Source organism: Doryrhamphus excisus, linkage group LG15 (assembly GCF_037039965.1).
Source record: "Doryrhamphus excisus strain RoL-2023G ecotype Guam linkage group LG15, RoL_Dexc_Guam_v1.1, whole genome shotgun sequence".
NCBI lineage: Eukaryota > Metazoa > Chordata > Actinopteri > Syngnathiformes > Syngnathidae > Doryrhamphus > Doryrhamphus excisus.
The window spans coordinates 17,199,332-17,215,578 of record NC_136371.1 but is presented as its reverse complement, the minus strand read 5'-3'; the positions used below and the strand labels follow the sequence as shown (position 1 = coordinate 17,215,578).

General features: G+C 44.8%; 1 protein-coding gene and 1 long non-coding RNA gene across 6 annotated transcripts in view; one reads left to right on the top strand and one right to left on the bottom strand.

The window, feature by feature from the left end:
• The window catches only part of zeb2b (zinc finger E-box binding homeobox 2b), a 70,038-nt gene that overhangs the window by 34,670 nt on the left and 19,121 nt on the right, over positions 1–16,247 (bottom strand). The window lies entirely within an intron of this gene.
• LOC144901783 (uncharacterized) overlaps positions 5,033–16,247 on the top strand; it is a 49,667-nt gene continuing 38,452 nt past the window's right edge. Inside the window, exon 1 of the long non-coding RNA XR_013629889.1 lies at positions 5,033–5,056. This is a non-coding gene — a long non-coding RNA (uncharacterized LOC144901783). The remainder of the gene's footprint in view (positions 5,057–16,247) is intronic.

Sequence of the window (16,247 nt, the reverse complement as noted above, 5' to 3'; positions counted from 1 at the left end):
TGAACCCTGGTCTCCTAGCTGTGAGGTCTGCGCGCGAAACACTAGACCACCGTGCAGCCAAATATATTAGATATATTGTGAAATTTTTGAAAGCAAATGATAAATTCACAAAAAAATTCGCTCGGATAATATGAACATCCGGCAGCAACACAACATTTTGGCATGGCTATTATTTTAATGAAAAATATACTGAACCAAGTACCTCGAGGAGCGTTTGTTTACTCAGCTTCCGGAAATTAGCCTAAACTATAATTGGAATTTTTGCTAATTAGCATTTGCTTTCAAAAATCAAACAATATAGAACATAATTAGCAATAATATATCGCATATAAGCAAAGTTGATACATCATGTCAGGGACCCTTTAAGAATGCGCTTGGTCTCCACTTGGAGCCGCAAGGAGGAGAAGAAGTCAAAGGTTCTCCAGCAACTGTCTTTCTGCAGTGCCACTCACTCGCGTTGCCTCCCCTCAGCGGGCAAATAAGGTGGGAGGATGTTTATCTGTAAAAGTCGGCGAATCAATAAAGGCGTGACCCAACACTGACCACCTGGCTAGAGGCCCCGCGGTGTTGACATACGCCGCTACCAGTACGCCACCTTACCGTCCCACGCCGAAGTCAGCAGGGCAACGCTTGGACATTGTTACCACAACGGCATTTAGACGGGCGCCACTCGTCAGTGGTAAATGCTAAGCTGAGCTGGAACACGTGGGCGGGACCCCGTGAACTCTACGAAAGGTGCTGAGGCGGACGATTGTTCCAAACACGGCGAATATAGCAAGAAGTGAAGGTAACAAGCTCAGTTTGCGCAATTTTGTGACACCGTCATGAGTCGACGCCATCCGCCGACCTCACGGAGCCCCCTCCCGTAACCCCCCCGCCATCCCCCCACATTTGGCAGCTCGCCACTCCAACAACATCAAAACCACGATGCACTCGCCGACCTAAGTGACTGGCCGCATTCACCCGAGCGTGGACGAAAATGCATGAAAATGCGGAACCCGCCACTCCTACCTGCCCCCCCACTCTCTGCACAGACAAGAGGAGTGAGGAGGGTGAGAGCTTCTTAAGGATGAGTTCTCGTGTTTTAAACAAACACGACTCTTCTGCGTCTATACCGAGGAGAAGTGGACAAAGCGAAGAGCCCTCGATGGCGGCGATAACTCGTTTGCCGGGCCTTTTGTGTCAGCGAAGGTAAGAGTGAAGTGCTATTCCTGGCCACTTAAGGCTGCATCCTTGCCCCTGAATATAGCCACATTGCCCATAAAGTGGGGAGGGGGGGGGGGATTAGGAAAATAAAAGCCTGCGTGTGAGAGTACCACGCACAAGTACGTGCACGTGTAGCTTTGAGACAAAACAATCGCAAGTTTGACACCACAAACCAAAACTTTTGCAACTGTGTGCTAAGGTGTCGAACATCTTATCTGGCGCTCAGGGACGTCTGTTGGAAACCCTTCTGCATATTTTGCATTGGAGGGCATCGGGGGAAGGAGAGCAAAGAGGAAGCGGGGGGGGGGGAAACGGGGGCCATGTTGAGGTCTTCCAATAAGGCATTATGACAGAGATCATAAATATACTCAACCTTATAAATATTTGAGCACGGCTACTCCCCTTGCTTAATGTGCTGTACAGCCCTAATTAAGCTGCCATCAGATAGATGCCACTGTGTAATGATGGGGTGGGGGGCTGTGAGGGTGTGTATGTGTTGGGGGGTTTTGGGGGGGGCAGGGTGTTATGGAGACTGAAGTATCGTCTGTGTCGATTGCTTTATAATAATGACAGCATACGGTAATGATGGGCTGCTAGCTCAATGAAAAGTAACCGCTAGAAAGAAAGTAAAGAAAACAAACCTACAGTATCGCTCGGATACTATGAACATCCGGCAGCAACACAACATTTTGGCATGGCTAGTATTTTGATGAAAAATACACTGAACCAAGTACCTGGAGGAGTGTTTGTTTACTCAGGTAATGATGGGCTGTTAGTTCAATGAAAACTAACCGCTAAGTTACTATGGCCGCAATATTAAGGGACCCCCCCACCCCCCACCCCAACACGTAGTCTGCACCTGTCTGCAGTTCGACTTCCATCCAGGTTTAATTGAAAGTCCAACATTCCACCATAGAGTGCTAAGTACTTTCTTGACCCGGTCCTACCAGTAAATTATTCAAATTTAAGTCTTTTATTTTGGAGGGCGATGACAGCTGCCAACAATGGAACATGCAAACTCCACACAGAGATGGCGGAGGCTGGAATTGAACACTGGTCTCATAGCTGTGAGGTCTACACGCTAACCACTCGACCGCCGGGCAGCCAAATATGCAACATATATTGTGAAATTTTTGAAAGCAAACGATAAATTCACAAAAAAAGGACATTTATGAACATCCGGCAGCAACACAACATTTTGGCATGGCTAGTATTTTGATGGAAAATATACTGAACCAAGTACCTCGAGGAGTGTTTGTTTACTCAGGTAATAATGGGCTGCTAGTTCAATGAAAACTAACTGGCCGCAACATTAAGGGACCCCCCCACCCGCACCCCAACAAAGTCCTTTCTCGACCCGGTCCTACCAGTAAAATATTCGAATTTAAGTCTTTTATTTTGGAGGGCGATGACAGCTGCCAACAACCTTTGGTAAAGAAAACAAACCTACAGTATCGCTCGGATACGATGAACATCCGGCAGCAACACAACATTTTGGCATGGCTAGTATTTTGATGAAAAATACACTGAACCAAGTACCTGGAGGAGTGTTTGTTTACTCAGGTAATAATGGGCTGCTAGTTCAATGAAAACTAACTGCTAAGTTACTATGGCCGCTACATTAAGGGACCCCCAAGGGACCCCCCACCACCCTCCACCCCAACCTTCAACAACATGCAGTCTGCACCTGTCTGGAGTTCGACTTCCATCCAGGTTTAATTGGAAGTCCAACATTCCGCCATAGAGTGCTAAGTCCTTTCTCGACCCGGTCCTACCAGTAAAATATTCTAATTTAAGTCTTTTATTTTGGAGGGCGATGACAGCTGCCAACAATGGACATAAAGAGAGGAAAGGCGGCCTCCACATTGCGCTTTTATTAAAGCAAAGAAGTCGAGTCTTTACGACGCTCCAGAGAGCAAACGCGCTGATTCTTGCGAGACCAGGGACTGACTTCTCACCTCCGGTTCAACGGGTGAAACCATTGTTTGGCGAACCACGTTCAACCGCCAGGCGGGAACCTGACTCAATGATACCGCCATAACCACATGATCGATGCAGATTCATTATGTGATAGTGGAACTGGCGAGATGCCACCAAAGCGATCCCGACACTGGAAAAGGTTGGTTAAGGTACTTTATTCTATTAGCGGTCGACGCGGTTATATTGCTGAGTAAACACGCCTGCCAAGTAGCCGTGAGTAAATTAGCCCGTTATTTTATTTACCTTAGATAAGGTGAACGGGGCCTGGCGATAAGAACCAGATAAGGTAGTGTTTAAAGGGCCGGGGGGCGCATGAGGGAGGAATCATAGCGGTGAGTTGATGGGGAATCAAACAGCAGGATCCGTAGACAACAAGGCAATTTAAAAACAACCAAGTCATATTGTCGAGGTCTGTCTCACTCTGCAAGATGGCCGCCTCAAAGCGATGTAAGACAGAAGTCACTGGCGTGTGAGAAGATGTCCACCACCATCAATCCCGCACTATTTTACCCCCAGCCCCTCGGGTGGCACCTATTCCGCGCCAGATGTGTGGCACCCAACCCCCTCGTCCTCCTTCATGCGACCTGAGACACCCTCCTCTTCGCCCCCCCGAGCAGAATTCTACGTAATTTCTCGCTCACGTCCTACAACGTCGATGGCGGCACTTTTGTGAGGTGAGAGAAAGTGACAGCGCCGACTCTCCGGGGCGAAGCTTCCCAGTCGAGTGGATCGGCATAGCGAAAATCACTTATGAATAGTCATTAGGACTTCGTTACTGAGTGCCTGCGAGCGCGCCACTTCCTGTCTGGCGCTATCCTCGCAAGGTGCATCACTTAATTGCCAAACGATACTCCAATGTATGACGGAACACGGCACGGCGAGAGACAGACGCCGCCGCCTCCGTTAGCCTTGGGCTTCTACGTATTCCGGCCATCTGCTGGATGTTATTCAAAAAAAAGGAGGGACACTGGAAGAACTTGAACGCCTCACACAGTAATTGAAGAGCTTGCAACCAAAAGGCGCTAAATCCATTTTGACTGATTTCGAGAAAATCAATGATTTTTAATTACACATATATCAATCTATTTGGTCATCAAGTCTATATTGCAAATGAAAGAGATATCAATATAGGTCATAAAAATGCATTCTATAAAAATCCTGCACACACCATGTATTTTATATATTTTTTTAATAATTTTTTTTTCGGATTTAGCGCCTTTTGGCTGAAATAAATTTGAAGTCACCTTTAACTTCTTCAATGGCATTGTTGTAAAAGAATGTAAGGTGCTTTAATGTGCTACGCTAATAATTACAACACAGAAGCCATTCTCAACATACAATAGTACTAGTACTAGCACTAGTACACTGTTACTGATAGAATTTTGTTAAGATATTAAAATAAAATAAAATAATGTTTCTCATGAAAGTTGGAGGTGTCAAGGTAGAGACATGCCTTTTATGGCGTAAAAAAAAAACTTCCATGTTACAGAATACTGTAAAAACACAATTTGTGTTCTCCTGAATTGCATAACATACTGTAAGTACACTATCATACGTGTACTTAATGTACACAAACAAAACAGGATGCGCACTGATACTGTTTTTTTCTGTATGTGCAGTGACAATTGTATTCTTCTCTCTGATTGGTCAGATTATCAATAGATGGGAAACTTGGGCCAATCAGAATAAAGAATAAAGAAAGGGATTTAGCGCCTTTTGGTTGAAAGCATAAATTTCATATCACTTTTTTTCATTCATTCATTCATTCATTCATTTTCTACCGTTTTTCCTCACGAGGGTCACGGGGGTGCTGGAGCCTATTCCAGCTGTCTTCGGGCGAGAGGTGGGCAGATCCAACAACAAGTTACCGGTAAGCAAGTTCACCGAGTTCCCGATCTCATTCCACAAGAGTGTCCTCTCACTTATTCATTCATTTTCTACCGGGTGCTGGAGCCTATCCCAGTTGTCATTGGGCGAGAGGCGGGGTACACCCTGAACTGGTCGCTAGCCAATCACAGGGCACATATAGACAAACAACCATTCACACTCACATTCATACCTATGGACAATTTGGAGTCGCTAATTAACCTAGCATGTTTTTGGAATGTGGGAGGAAACCGGAGTACCCGGAGAAAACTATAAAATATAAATATGTGATTTGGATACACATGACATATTAAACTATTAAACTCGTGAAAAACATGCAACTTAGTGAAAATTGGATTTAGCGCCTTTTGGTTGCAAGCTCTTCAATTACAGAAGTGAGGAAGAAACAGTCTGTGTTCTGGGTCACCCACGTGGATCTGATTCTTTGCTGTTCTTCAGTCGGCGGCGGTGACTTAACTTTCCGAAACGGCACATTGTCGCAAACCCGTGCCCGTTAGCATGTTTTGCGTTCCGTGTTGTCACAGCGTCCAAATCAGCGGGGTTATCTGTCAGGTGCACTTTGTCTCGGGATGGAGTAAGCATTGTGCGGCGGCGACGGCGAGGAGCATTTGTACGCCGCCCCGCAATTTCATCCTGCGTGCGTGCGTGGAGGATTGAGCTCGCAGCCTCGTCTCGCCTTCAAATGTGGCAAATCAGTACAGTCGCCTCCTTTGACACCAAATGCAGCACGATTATGGAGTCGATGCAGCCTTAATAAGCTGAATAATGAGGGAATTGCAGAACTGCCCCGGCGCCATTATGGCCCAACAATAACGCGAGGAGTGAGTAAACCAGCGCGGGGCAGAAGGTAGGCGGCGAGGAAATAATGAGGCTACTGTGGAAGTAATGTCGTCTCCATTGTACGCTCGTGTAAAAGGCCGATTCTTAACATGCACAGCAATAAGCCGGTCAGAGGCTTTCGGGAAGAATGGCGCACACAGCGCCGCACTCTCTCGCTACTTCACTCTGTTTGCCGCTTTTCTTTCTGTGCGCGTGTCAGTGACAGCCAGCGACGACGACGACGACGACGGCGGCGGCTGGCAGTGCCCGCCGTCTTCAAGGCGAGGGATGAGCTGCAGGTGTGCCAAACAAACAAACACCTTCTAATTACACAATTTCCCAACCCATGGCAATGAGGTCAGAAAATAATTGCTGTTTTTTTTTTTTTTTGTCTGGAGCGACGCGGTGTCTTGGCAGCATGCGGATTTACCAAAAAGTGATCATAAACGTATTTTGTTTGATAAACAAGTCACCAGGCCTTTAGTTTTGCAGCTGGCGCCGCGTCTCATATCTCATAATTGGACGTACATGTATATGAATATATACATATAATATACATATATGTAGTAAAAAGTACCAAAATACTGACTGGGATACACAACATAATACATGCATGTGTGTAGCGCTGCAGAAGCGATCCGAGGTCTGCTGGATCCAGGTGCTAAGATATGAATGCCGACCTCTGTGAGGCTTCATAGAGCTTCCAGTGTGTGCGCGGAAAACGAGTACAGTGAACCTCGGAATTTTTTTTTTTTTTTTGTATGATTTCTTTCGGGGAAAGCTTTGCCTCGGTTCTCGTACCGCGATTAAACAATGTTGTTGAATTTTACTATTTTGCACTATTTTTGAATCAGGTGCTATTCATTTCAGGACTTGTTGCCGGTTTATTCCATTGTATAAGTAAATGTTTACTGGACTTTTAACCCTTTCTGTGCATCTTGATCTACTTCCTGCGAGGGTTTTGTTTAAGTCGGAGTCATTAATATTGATCGGCGTCGCCGCCGAGAGCGGCGTGGCTCAATGTCAGTAACGGCGCCCCGTTATATGGCGGACGACAGGCGTGCCGGCTGCGTATCTTCCATGCGGCAAGTTATCAAATTGATGGTGACTCAAATTGATTCGGATAATGAAGGTTGCTGCACCTTGAAATATAACAGCCACTTATTGTAATTACTGTCGCAATTACCAAGGTCAACGCTACGGGGAACAAAAGCCTCAAACGCACTCCCTGATGAGACTTTTATTTTCTGGTAAAAACATGCAAAAGTTACGTAAAAACATCCAGAAAATAAACAATGAAATTCCAAACCTTGCCCCTCATCTTCAATGGCTGACCATTAAGTGTCCTAACCGGGATCCACATCCCAATATTTAAGGGAACGTCTTAAAAAACCGAACGGCGTAGCAAGGAAACAGCCGTGCTGCCCTGCTATCTGCCAGAATCAAACACTATTGGAGTGAGTTTCCTTTCACACAGCGCAGCCTGCAATAAACCCGTGGCCTTTGTTTGGCCCGCGCAGAGCAGGAGGATGACCTCAGCTCTGAAACAATAAAAGGCCTGTAATGGCCCCTCCGGAGGCCAGCCGGGGGGGGGGGGTTATAAACTTTTTCTCATCTTCAACCGACTGCAAATTGATGCCGTAAAGATGCCAGCTCAGACGAGCCGGGGTTGCCAACAGTCCCTTGAAAAATGGAGTGTCTCGTATTTAGAAACAGAAATATGTGCCCCCCCCGAACTCAATGAAAAAGAACGCATTTAGTTCCGAATTATTGTGGGAATCGAAAACTGGCAAATTTCACTGGATCTTCTTCCTTTGCATCGACAGGCGAAACCAGCGGAAGGGAACCTAAGGCTCGACCAGTCCGGGGTCTCGCCCCAAGTTGGGAACCTAAAATGACTCTCACATCATTAGCTTTAGTATAAAAATGTTATTTAAGAAAATAAATTCATCCACTTATTATATTCTAAAATTGATGGTCTTACTTAAAAATGTAAAAAAAATAGGAAAAATAATAATAAATAATAATACAAAATAATAATAAATAATACAAAAAAAATAAAAACATGGCACTTTTGCTGACTCTCACACATTTTTAACGGGATTAAATGTATTTATTATATTTTCAGAAATCATTAAAAATAATGCTAAAAAAATAAACCAATAAGATGGCAAAAAGAAAGAAAGAATAAATAAATCAGTAGCTTTAGTATAAAAATGTTATTTAAGAAAATAAATTCATCCACTTATTATATTCTAAAATTGATGGTAATACTTAAAAATGTAAAAAAAAAATAATGAAAAATAATAATAAATAATAATACAAAATAATAATAAATAATTAAAAAATAATTAAAAAATGGCACTTTTGCTGACTCACACATTTTTAAAGGGATTAAACGTATTTATTATATTTTATTATATTTTCAGAATAGAAATTTTCAGAAATAGTGTTAAAAATAAGATGAAGATGGCGAAAAAAAAGAAAGGTGCAAACCCATGCAGCATCAGAAGTCGCATTAAAGTATTTTTATGTAAGAATCGTTAGCTTTAGTATAAAAATGTAAAAAAAATTATAATAATAAATTAATTAAATTAAAAAAAAAATACAAAAAATAAATTAATCCACTTATTATATTCTAAAATTCATGGTCTTATTTAAAAATGTAAAAATAATAATAATAATAATAAAAAAAAATATTACATGGCTCTCATGGAAATTCACAGCAGTTCCCGACCCCTAGGCTAAACCAATCGATGCAAGAATGTCTGAACATTCATCGATCAAATGGCATTATTATTTGTTTGCTTTTGTTCACTTTAAAAACAAAAACTTGCTTTATCCGACCAGGAAGCAAGAAATAGCTATAACGTTACCGGGTAACATGCTAACCATCATTTGTGTCATTTAAGCATTTAAGCTAACTGGCACTTTGTCCAAGTTGTTTAATTAACAAAAACATATTAAAACTAGACACTGAGTTGCTACTGTTTGAAGTTATGCACAAAGTCAGCGGTTCTCAATCATTTTCTGTCTTGCCTCCCTAGGGGACGGACATTTTTTCGCAAGCGCTTAGCGCCAGGCAGCACTACTCAATGAGGGTGCCCGGCTGGGCGGGACATACTAGCTCTGCCTGCAATTTATTTTTTTTTCAGGCAGTCGGCAACCCTACGGAGCGCTAAGTCGTCCCTTGCCGCAAAGACATGAAGACCCAAGTTAGTTAAAGTGAACATTTTGGTGTTTGCCGGCAACTTGCGGCATCGAACGCTGCACTAATAGTGGCAGAGGTTAGCGGTGAGGGGGCAGAAGCATAGCAAACTGCTAAGAGGATCAAATATGGAAGCACAACAAAAGCTGTGTCACAAGACAACCCCCCCCCCATCCCCGCCCTCGCTTGTACCTCTAACCTCCTGTTACCACGACAGCGCTCTGCCACAAAGGCAGCCCATAATATGACAAAGAACAAAACGGCAGACAGATGTAGGTATTGTCATGCAGAGTGCAACCCCCCCCCTTCCTGAAAACCCCTCCCCCGACACCGCTGAAAAAGAGCAACCGCCGAGACGCCCGTGACGGTCAGTGAGCAGTTTGACGTTTCGCTCGCATTAAAATTCTGACCGGACGTCCATGCCATCATGGTGGCCGCGCGTTTACAACTAGTATTTATTTAGCGCTGAGCTATTGCACCTACAGGTAGTCGACAAGGCGGTCTCACATCCCTAACTATTGTTTAAAGGTCCCGGGGGCGGCATGCACCGGAATAACTGAAAAGCGGGAGTGCCGCAGAGCTGCCTTAAATTAGCCGAGGACTTAATCTAATTGGCGAAAGTCATCTGCTCCAACCTGACTCGTGCTAAATCCCTTCGCTGCCAGTCTAGACGGAATTCTTGACAGGCCACATGTTGGTTCCCGGTGGCAGCGGGACAAATGCAGAGTGGCCGGCCAATCTGAGGCCCGTGTGTGAAGGGTGTTAATGCGGAGTGGCACCACGGGCCTCGTTTTAAAGGAATCAATTACAGTGATTCCTGGACTCGGCGCCTGGATTTATCCCAGTAGGTGCTACTACGAGGGAGGGGACCGGTCCCGAGTGGGTACAAGAGAAGCCGTACATCTTGCACCCCTTAAAGCGGGCCATCTTAAACCTGTTGCTGAAGTCCGTCCACTTCCTGTGGTTGTTCCACGTCTGGAGGCAAGGTGTGTGCGATTTCACAGTTACGCCACGTATCAAAGGAAGAGACTCTTTTACCAACACAAAGGTACTACTTACTACACCTTAACTGCGACTTTAATCTCCGCCCCGAGGCGGCTCACAAACTATTCTTCCCTCGGCGAGGCACCTTGCAGAAGATGTGGAAATGAGCTTACGACATGATCTTTTAAGAGTGCTGCAAAGTGAGATGTGCACGCCATTGTGTTCCATTAAATATGAACATCCTGCACAGGCAGCCAGGCATAGTGCATAACTCTTATTTATATCATTCAATTTAGCTGCCGCTGCTCCTCATGATCAATGACAAAGCCAGAGGCGTGCGTGGTGCATGCACCGACTCGGGGCTCAACCCCGCCACCTTGGAGAATTCCTCAAAGTGGATCATTTTCATGCTTTTACCCAGCATTTGTTTGTACAGTCCCCTTGGGAGTAAACAGTTACCTGTGCTTCTTATGCTAATAGCCGACTGTGAGAGCGTGGATGCAAAGCCAACACGTTACATCATCGTGCCTCGGTGCTGCACAAACGGTGCACAAATCCTGCACAAATGCATCCATCAACGAAAACATATGAAACAACTCCACGCACAAATGTTGTTATATTTCCTGAACCTGAACCTTTTCAACAAAAAAAGCTTTGGCGCTACACCGCTGACTCGCACCTCAAATAACCTTCAGTGCCTCAATGGTGCACAAACGGTGCACAAATGGTGCACAAATGCATCCATCAATGAAAACATATGAAACAACTCCATGCACAAATGTTGTTATATTTCCTGAACCTGACCTTTTCAACGAAAAAGCTTTGGCGCTACACCGCTTACTCGCACCTCGAGGTGCCTTCGGTGCATCGGTGGTGCACAAACGGTGCACAAATGGTACACAAATGGTACACAAATGGTACACAAATGCATCCATCAATGAAAACATATGAAACAATTCCACGCACAAATGTTGTTATATTTCCTGAACCTGAACCTTTTCAACAAAAAAGCTTTGGCGCTACACCGCTGACTCGCACCTCAAGGTACCTTCAGTGCCTCGGTGGGGCACAAACGGTGCACAAACGGTGCACAAACGGTGCACAAATGCATCCATCAACGAAAACATATGAAACAACTCCACGCACAAATGTTGTTATATTTCCTGAACCTGAACCTTTTCAACAAAAAAAGCTTTGGCGCTACACCGCTGACTCGCACCTCAAGGTACCTTCAGTGCCTCGGTGGGGCACAAACGGTGCACAAACGGTGCACAAATGCATCCATCAATGAAAACATATGAAACAACTCCATGCACAAATGTTGTTATATTTCCTGAACCTGACCTTTTCAACGAAAAAGCTTTGGCGCTACACCGCTTACTCGCACCTCGAGGTACCTTCAGTGCCTCGGTGGTGCACAAACGGTGCACAAATGGTGCACAAACGGTACACAAATCGTGCACAAATGTATCCATCAATGAAAACATATGAAACAATTCCACGCACAAATGTTGTTATATTTCCTGAACATGACCTTTTCAACAAAAAAGCTTTGGCACTACATCGCTTACTCGCACCTCAAGGTACCTTCAGTGCCTCGGTGGTGCACAAACGGTGCACAAATGGTGCACAAACGGTACACAAATCGTGCACAAATGTATCCATCAATGAAAACATATGAAACAATTCCACGCACAAATGTTGTTATATTTCCTGAACCTGACCTTTTCAACAAAAAAGCTTTGGCACTACATCGCTGACTCGCACCTCGAGGTGCCTTCGGTGCCTCGGTGGTGCACAAACGGTGCACAAATGGTACACAAATGGTACACAAATGCATCCATCAATGAAAACATATGAAACAATTCCACGCACAAATGTTGTTATATTTCCTGAACCTGACCCTTTCAACGAAAAAGCTTTGGCGCTACACCGCTGACTCGCACCTCAAGGTACCTTCAGTGCCTCGATGGTGCACAAACGGTGCACAAACAGTGCACAAATGCATCCATCAATGAAAACATATGAAACAACTCCATGCACAAATGTTGTTATATTTCCTGAACCTGAACCTTTTCAACGAAAAAGCTTTGGCGCTACACCGCTGACTCGCACCTCAAGGTACCTTCAGTGCCTCGGTGGTGCACAAACAGTGCACAAATGGTGCACAAACGGTACACAAATCGTGCACAAATGTATCCATCAATGAAAACATATGAAACAATTCCACGCACAAATGTTGTTATATTTCCTGAACCTGACCTTTTCAACGAAAAAGCTTTGGCACTACACCGCTTACTCGCACCTCGAGGTGCCTTCGGTGCATCGGTGGTGCACAAACGGTGCACAAATGGTACACAAATGGTACACAAATGCATCCATCAATGAAAACATATGAAACAATTCCACGCACAAATGTTGTTATATTTCCTGAACATGACCTTTTCAACGAAAAAGCTTTGGCGCTACACCGGTTACTCGCACCTCGAGGTGCCTTCAGTGCCTCGATGGTGCACAAACGGTGCACAAACGGTGCACAAACGGTGCACAAACGGTGCACAAATGCATCCATCAATGAAAACATATGAAACAACTCCATGCACAAATGTTGTTATATTTCCTGAACATGACCTTTTCAACGAAAAAGCTTTGGCGCTACACCGGTTACTCGCACCTCGAGGTGCCTTCAGTGCCTCGATGGTGCACAAACGGTGCACAAACGGTACACAAATTGTGCACAAATGCATCCATCAATGAAAACATGTGAAACAACTCCACGCACAAATGTTGTTATATTTCCTGAACCTGACCTTTACAATGAAAAAGCTTTGTCGCTACACCGCTTACTCGCACCTCGAGGTACCTTTGGTGCCTCGGTGGTGCACAAAGGGTGCACAAATGCATCCATCAATGAAAACATGTGAAACAACTCCACGCACAAATGTTATATTTCCTGAATCTGACCTTTTTAACAAAAAGCTTTGGCACTACACCACTAACTCGCACATTGAGGTGCTTTCAGTGCCTCAATGGTGCACAAACGGTGCACAAGTGGTGCACAAATGGTACACAAATCGTGCACAAATGCATCCATCAATGAAACCATTAATGAAACCATATGAAACAACTCCACGCACAAATGTTGTTATATTTCCTGAACCTGAACCTTTTCAACGAAAAAGCTTTGGCACTACACCGCTAACTCGCAACTTGAGGTGCCTTTGGTGCCTCAGTGGTGCACAAACGGTGCACGAACGGTACACAAATCGTGCACAAATGCATCCATCAATGAAAACATATGAAACAACTCCATGCACAAATGTTGTTATATTTCCTGAACCTGACCTTTTCAACGAAAAAGCTTTGGCGCTACACCGCTTACTCGCACCTTGACGTGCCTTCAGTGCCTCGATGGTGCACAAACGGTGCACAAATAGTGCACAAATGGTGCACAAATGCATCCATCAATGAAAACATATGAAACAATTCCACGCACAAATGTTGTTATATTTCCTGAACCTGACCTTTTCAACAAAAAAGCTTTGGCGCTACACCGCTTACTCGCACCTCGAGGTGCCTTTGGTGCCTCGATGGTGCACAAACGGTGCACAAACAGTGCACAAATGGTGCACAAATGCATCCATCAATGAAAACATATGAAACAATTCCACGCACAAATGTTGTTATATTTCCTGAACCTGACCTTTTCAACAAAAAAGCTTTGGAACTACACCGCTGACTCGCACCTCGAGGTGCCTTCGGTGCCTCAATAATGCACAAACGGTGCACAAACAGTGCACAAATGGTACACAAATGCATCCATCAATGAAACATATGAAACAATTCCACGCACAAATGTTGTTATATTTCCTGAACCTGACCTTTTCAACAAAAAAGCTTTGGCACTACATCGCTTACTCGCACCTCAAGGTGCCTTTCGTGCCTCGGTGGTGCACAAACGGTGCACAAACAGTGCACAAACAGTACGCAAATGCATCCATCAATGAAAACATTTGAAACAATTCCACGCACAAATGTTGTTATATTTCCTGAACCTGACCTTTTCAACAAAAAAGCTTTGGAACTACACCGCTGACTCGCACCTCGAGGTGCCTTCGGTGCCTTCGGTGCCTCAATGGTGCACAAACGGTGCACAAACAGTGCACAAACAGTGCACAAACAGTACACAAATGCATCCATCAATGAAAACATATGAAACAATTCCACGCACAAATGTTGTTATATTTCCTGAACCTGACCTTTTCGACAAAAAAGCTTTGGCGCTACACCGTTTACGCCTTCCCGCCTTGACCGTCACCCGCTCATATTCAAATTCATCACCATGAATATTTTCCTCTGTTTTGTGTGAGAAGTAAAGTGGAAATCACAAACGGGTTCTGGAGGCGGGGTGGCTGTCTGTGGAAATTGTGTGCGGTGGGAAGACAAATCATGGCGTTACCCCAGGTGAAAAATATTGTTGCTTTGCTTAAAGTCTATGCAAGGCCAGCCACGTTATTAGAATGTTTAAATATTAATTCTTCTGCCGGCTCGTAAAGATGATGGAGCCGCATGCTTGCACTACTTTGTTTTCCCTCCGCTGTTGCAGCATTAATCTAACGGCGCTCGCCCTCCTGCAGGGAAAATGTGTTTACCCATGGGGGGCGGGGGGGGGTCACATGACGGCGTGCAGGTTAGCATGTTTATGGTGCATATTACAGCAGGTTGCCCCATGACCTAATGACCTACAATGGAAGCTTGGTTTCACTATTTTACACAATTTGGGGAATATTTTACAAAAACAAAGACAAAAGAAGAAAGGAAAACCGCATCGTATGAAAATTGTTACGTGCAATATCGTATAAACATAGTTTTGAGGAAAAATATTTCTTGATCAACTTTCACCTTTCTTTCGCCCAACCCAATAAAATATCCACGGGCAATCATTCGGCAATGTTCACGGTCGTAGATTTTTGATAGGTGCGCAGAACAATTCAGCACAGGACAAAACAGACTAGTTTGTTATATGCAATATTGTCCAAAAACCGAACATTTTCATCAAAATCGCATGACACGGCGTACAAAAAAACGTGATTTGTCTGCATTTGATGGTTATTTTTAATAATAAAAAAAATTCCAGGCGACCATCATGAACGTCGACTCAGACACAAAGAAGGCGACAGATCGTGACTCCAAGGCCCGATACGCCCGATGTCATTCTCAGCCGCCCCCCCCTGCTACCACCCCAACCTGAGAGCGATGTTGGAGTCACTGATGCAGGCGAATCGACACGCAAGTTGGGTGTCGCGTTGCTTTAAAAGCTCATCAGGCGCCCCCCCCCCCTCCCCGACCCTGCTTGTAGGAAATAGCTTATTCATGACGGGGCGGCCGCGGCGAAGGTAATTACTGGCATCAAGGTGGCCTCGCAAATGTTTAAACCTACAAGTGCTGCCAGAGCACATGCATAATGCAGCATCAACCGCATCTACATTTTTGAAGTGTGCTTTATTCGAAAAAAAACCGAAAACACGCACGGCGATTAAAGTTTGATGAGTGAAAACTGAGACTCCGTGCAAGTATGCGGTCGTGTGTGTGTGTGCGGGTTTCAGAAATTATTGAAACCGGTGATGGTGGTGGTGGTTGGGGGGAAGTGGGGGGGCAGAGTAGGTGAGAGAAGCGGCTAATAAATAATAATAAAGCAAGAGTGGTACTGCCTCGGCGCCATGGAACTTCATGTTTTGGACAACAAACACATGTTTCTACAGCTCTTTGAATATTGATGAGAAGGGAGAAGAGCCGAATGAGCAGAGAAGAAGACTTACCTGCTTTGGGCGGACCAGGAACACGCAGAAGAGGACCCCCAAAAAAAAAGAAGAGGAGAGTCAAATTAGTCAAGACGTCACTCAAATATTCAACATGCAAAAAAACACGACAGGATGACGTGATGAAGTCGTCACAATCCTGTGTTTGGCTGATAAATGGACCCGACCCCTCCCTCTTTGTTAAACAAACCATACATCAATGCCTCGCTCTGCTGGCCCTCGCCGAGGAGGGCGTGGGGAGGTTTGGTCGATCGCAGAGGTGACACAGAGCAGGGGGCGAAGGGGGAGGTGCGTGGTGGGTGTTTTTAAACAAAGAACCCCTCCTTCTGCCCGCAGGATCACCT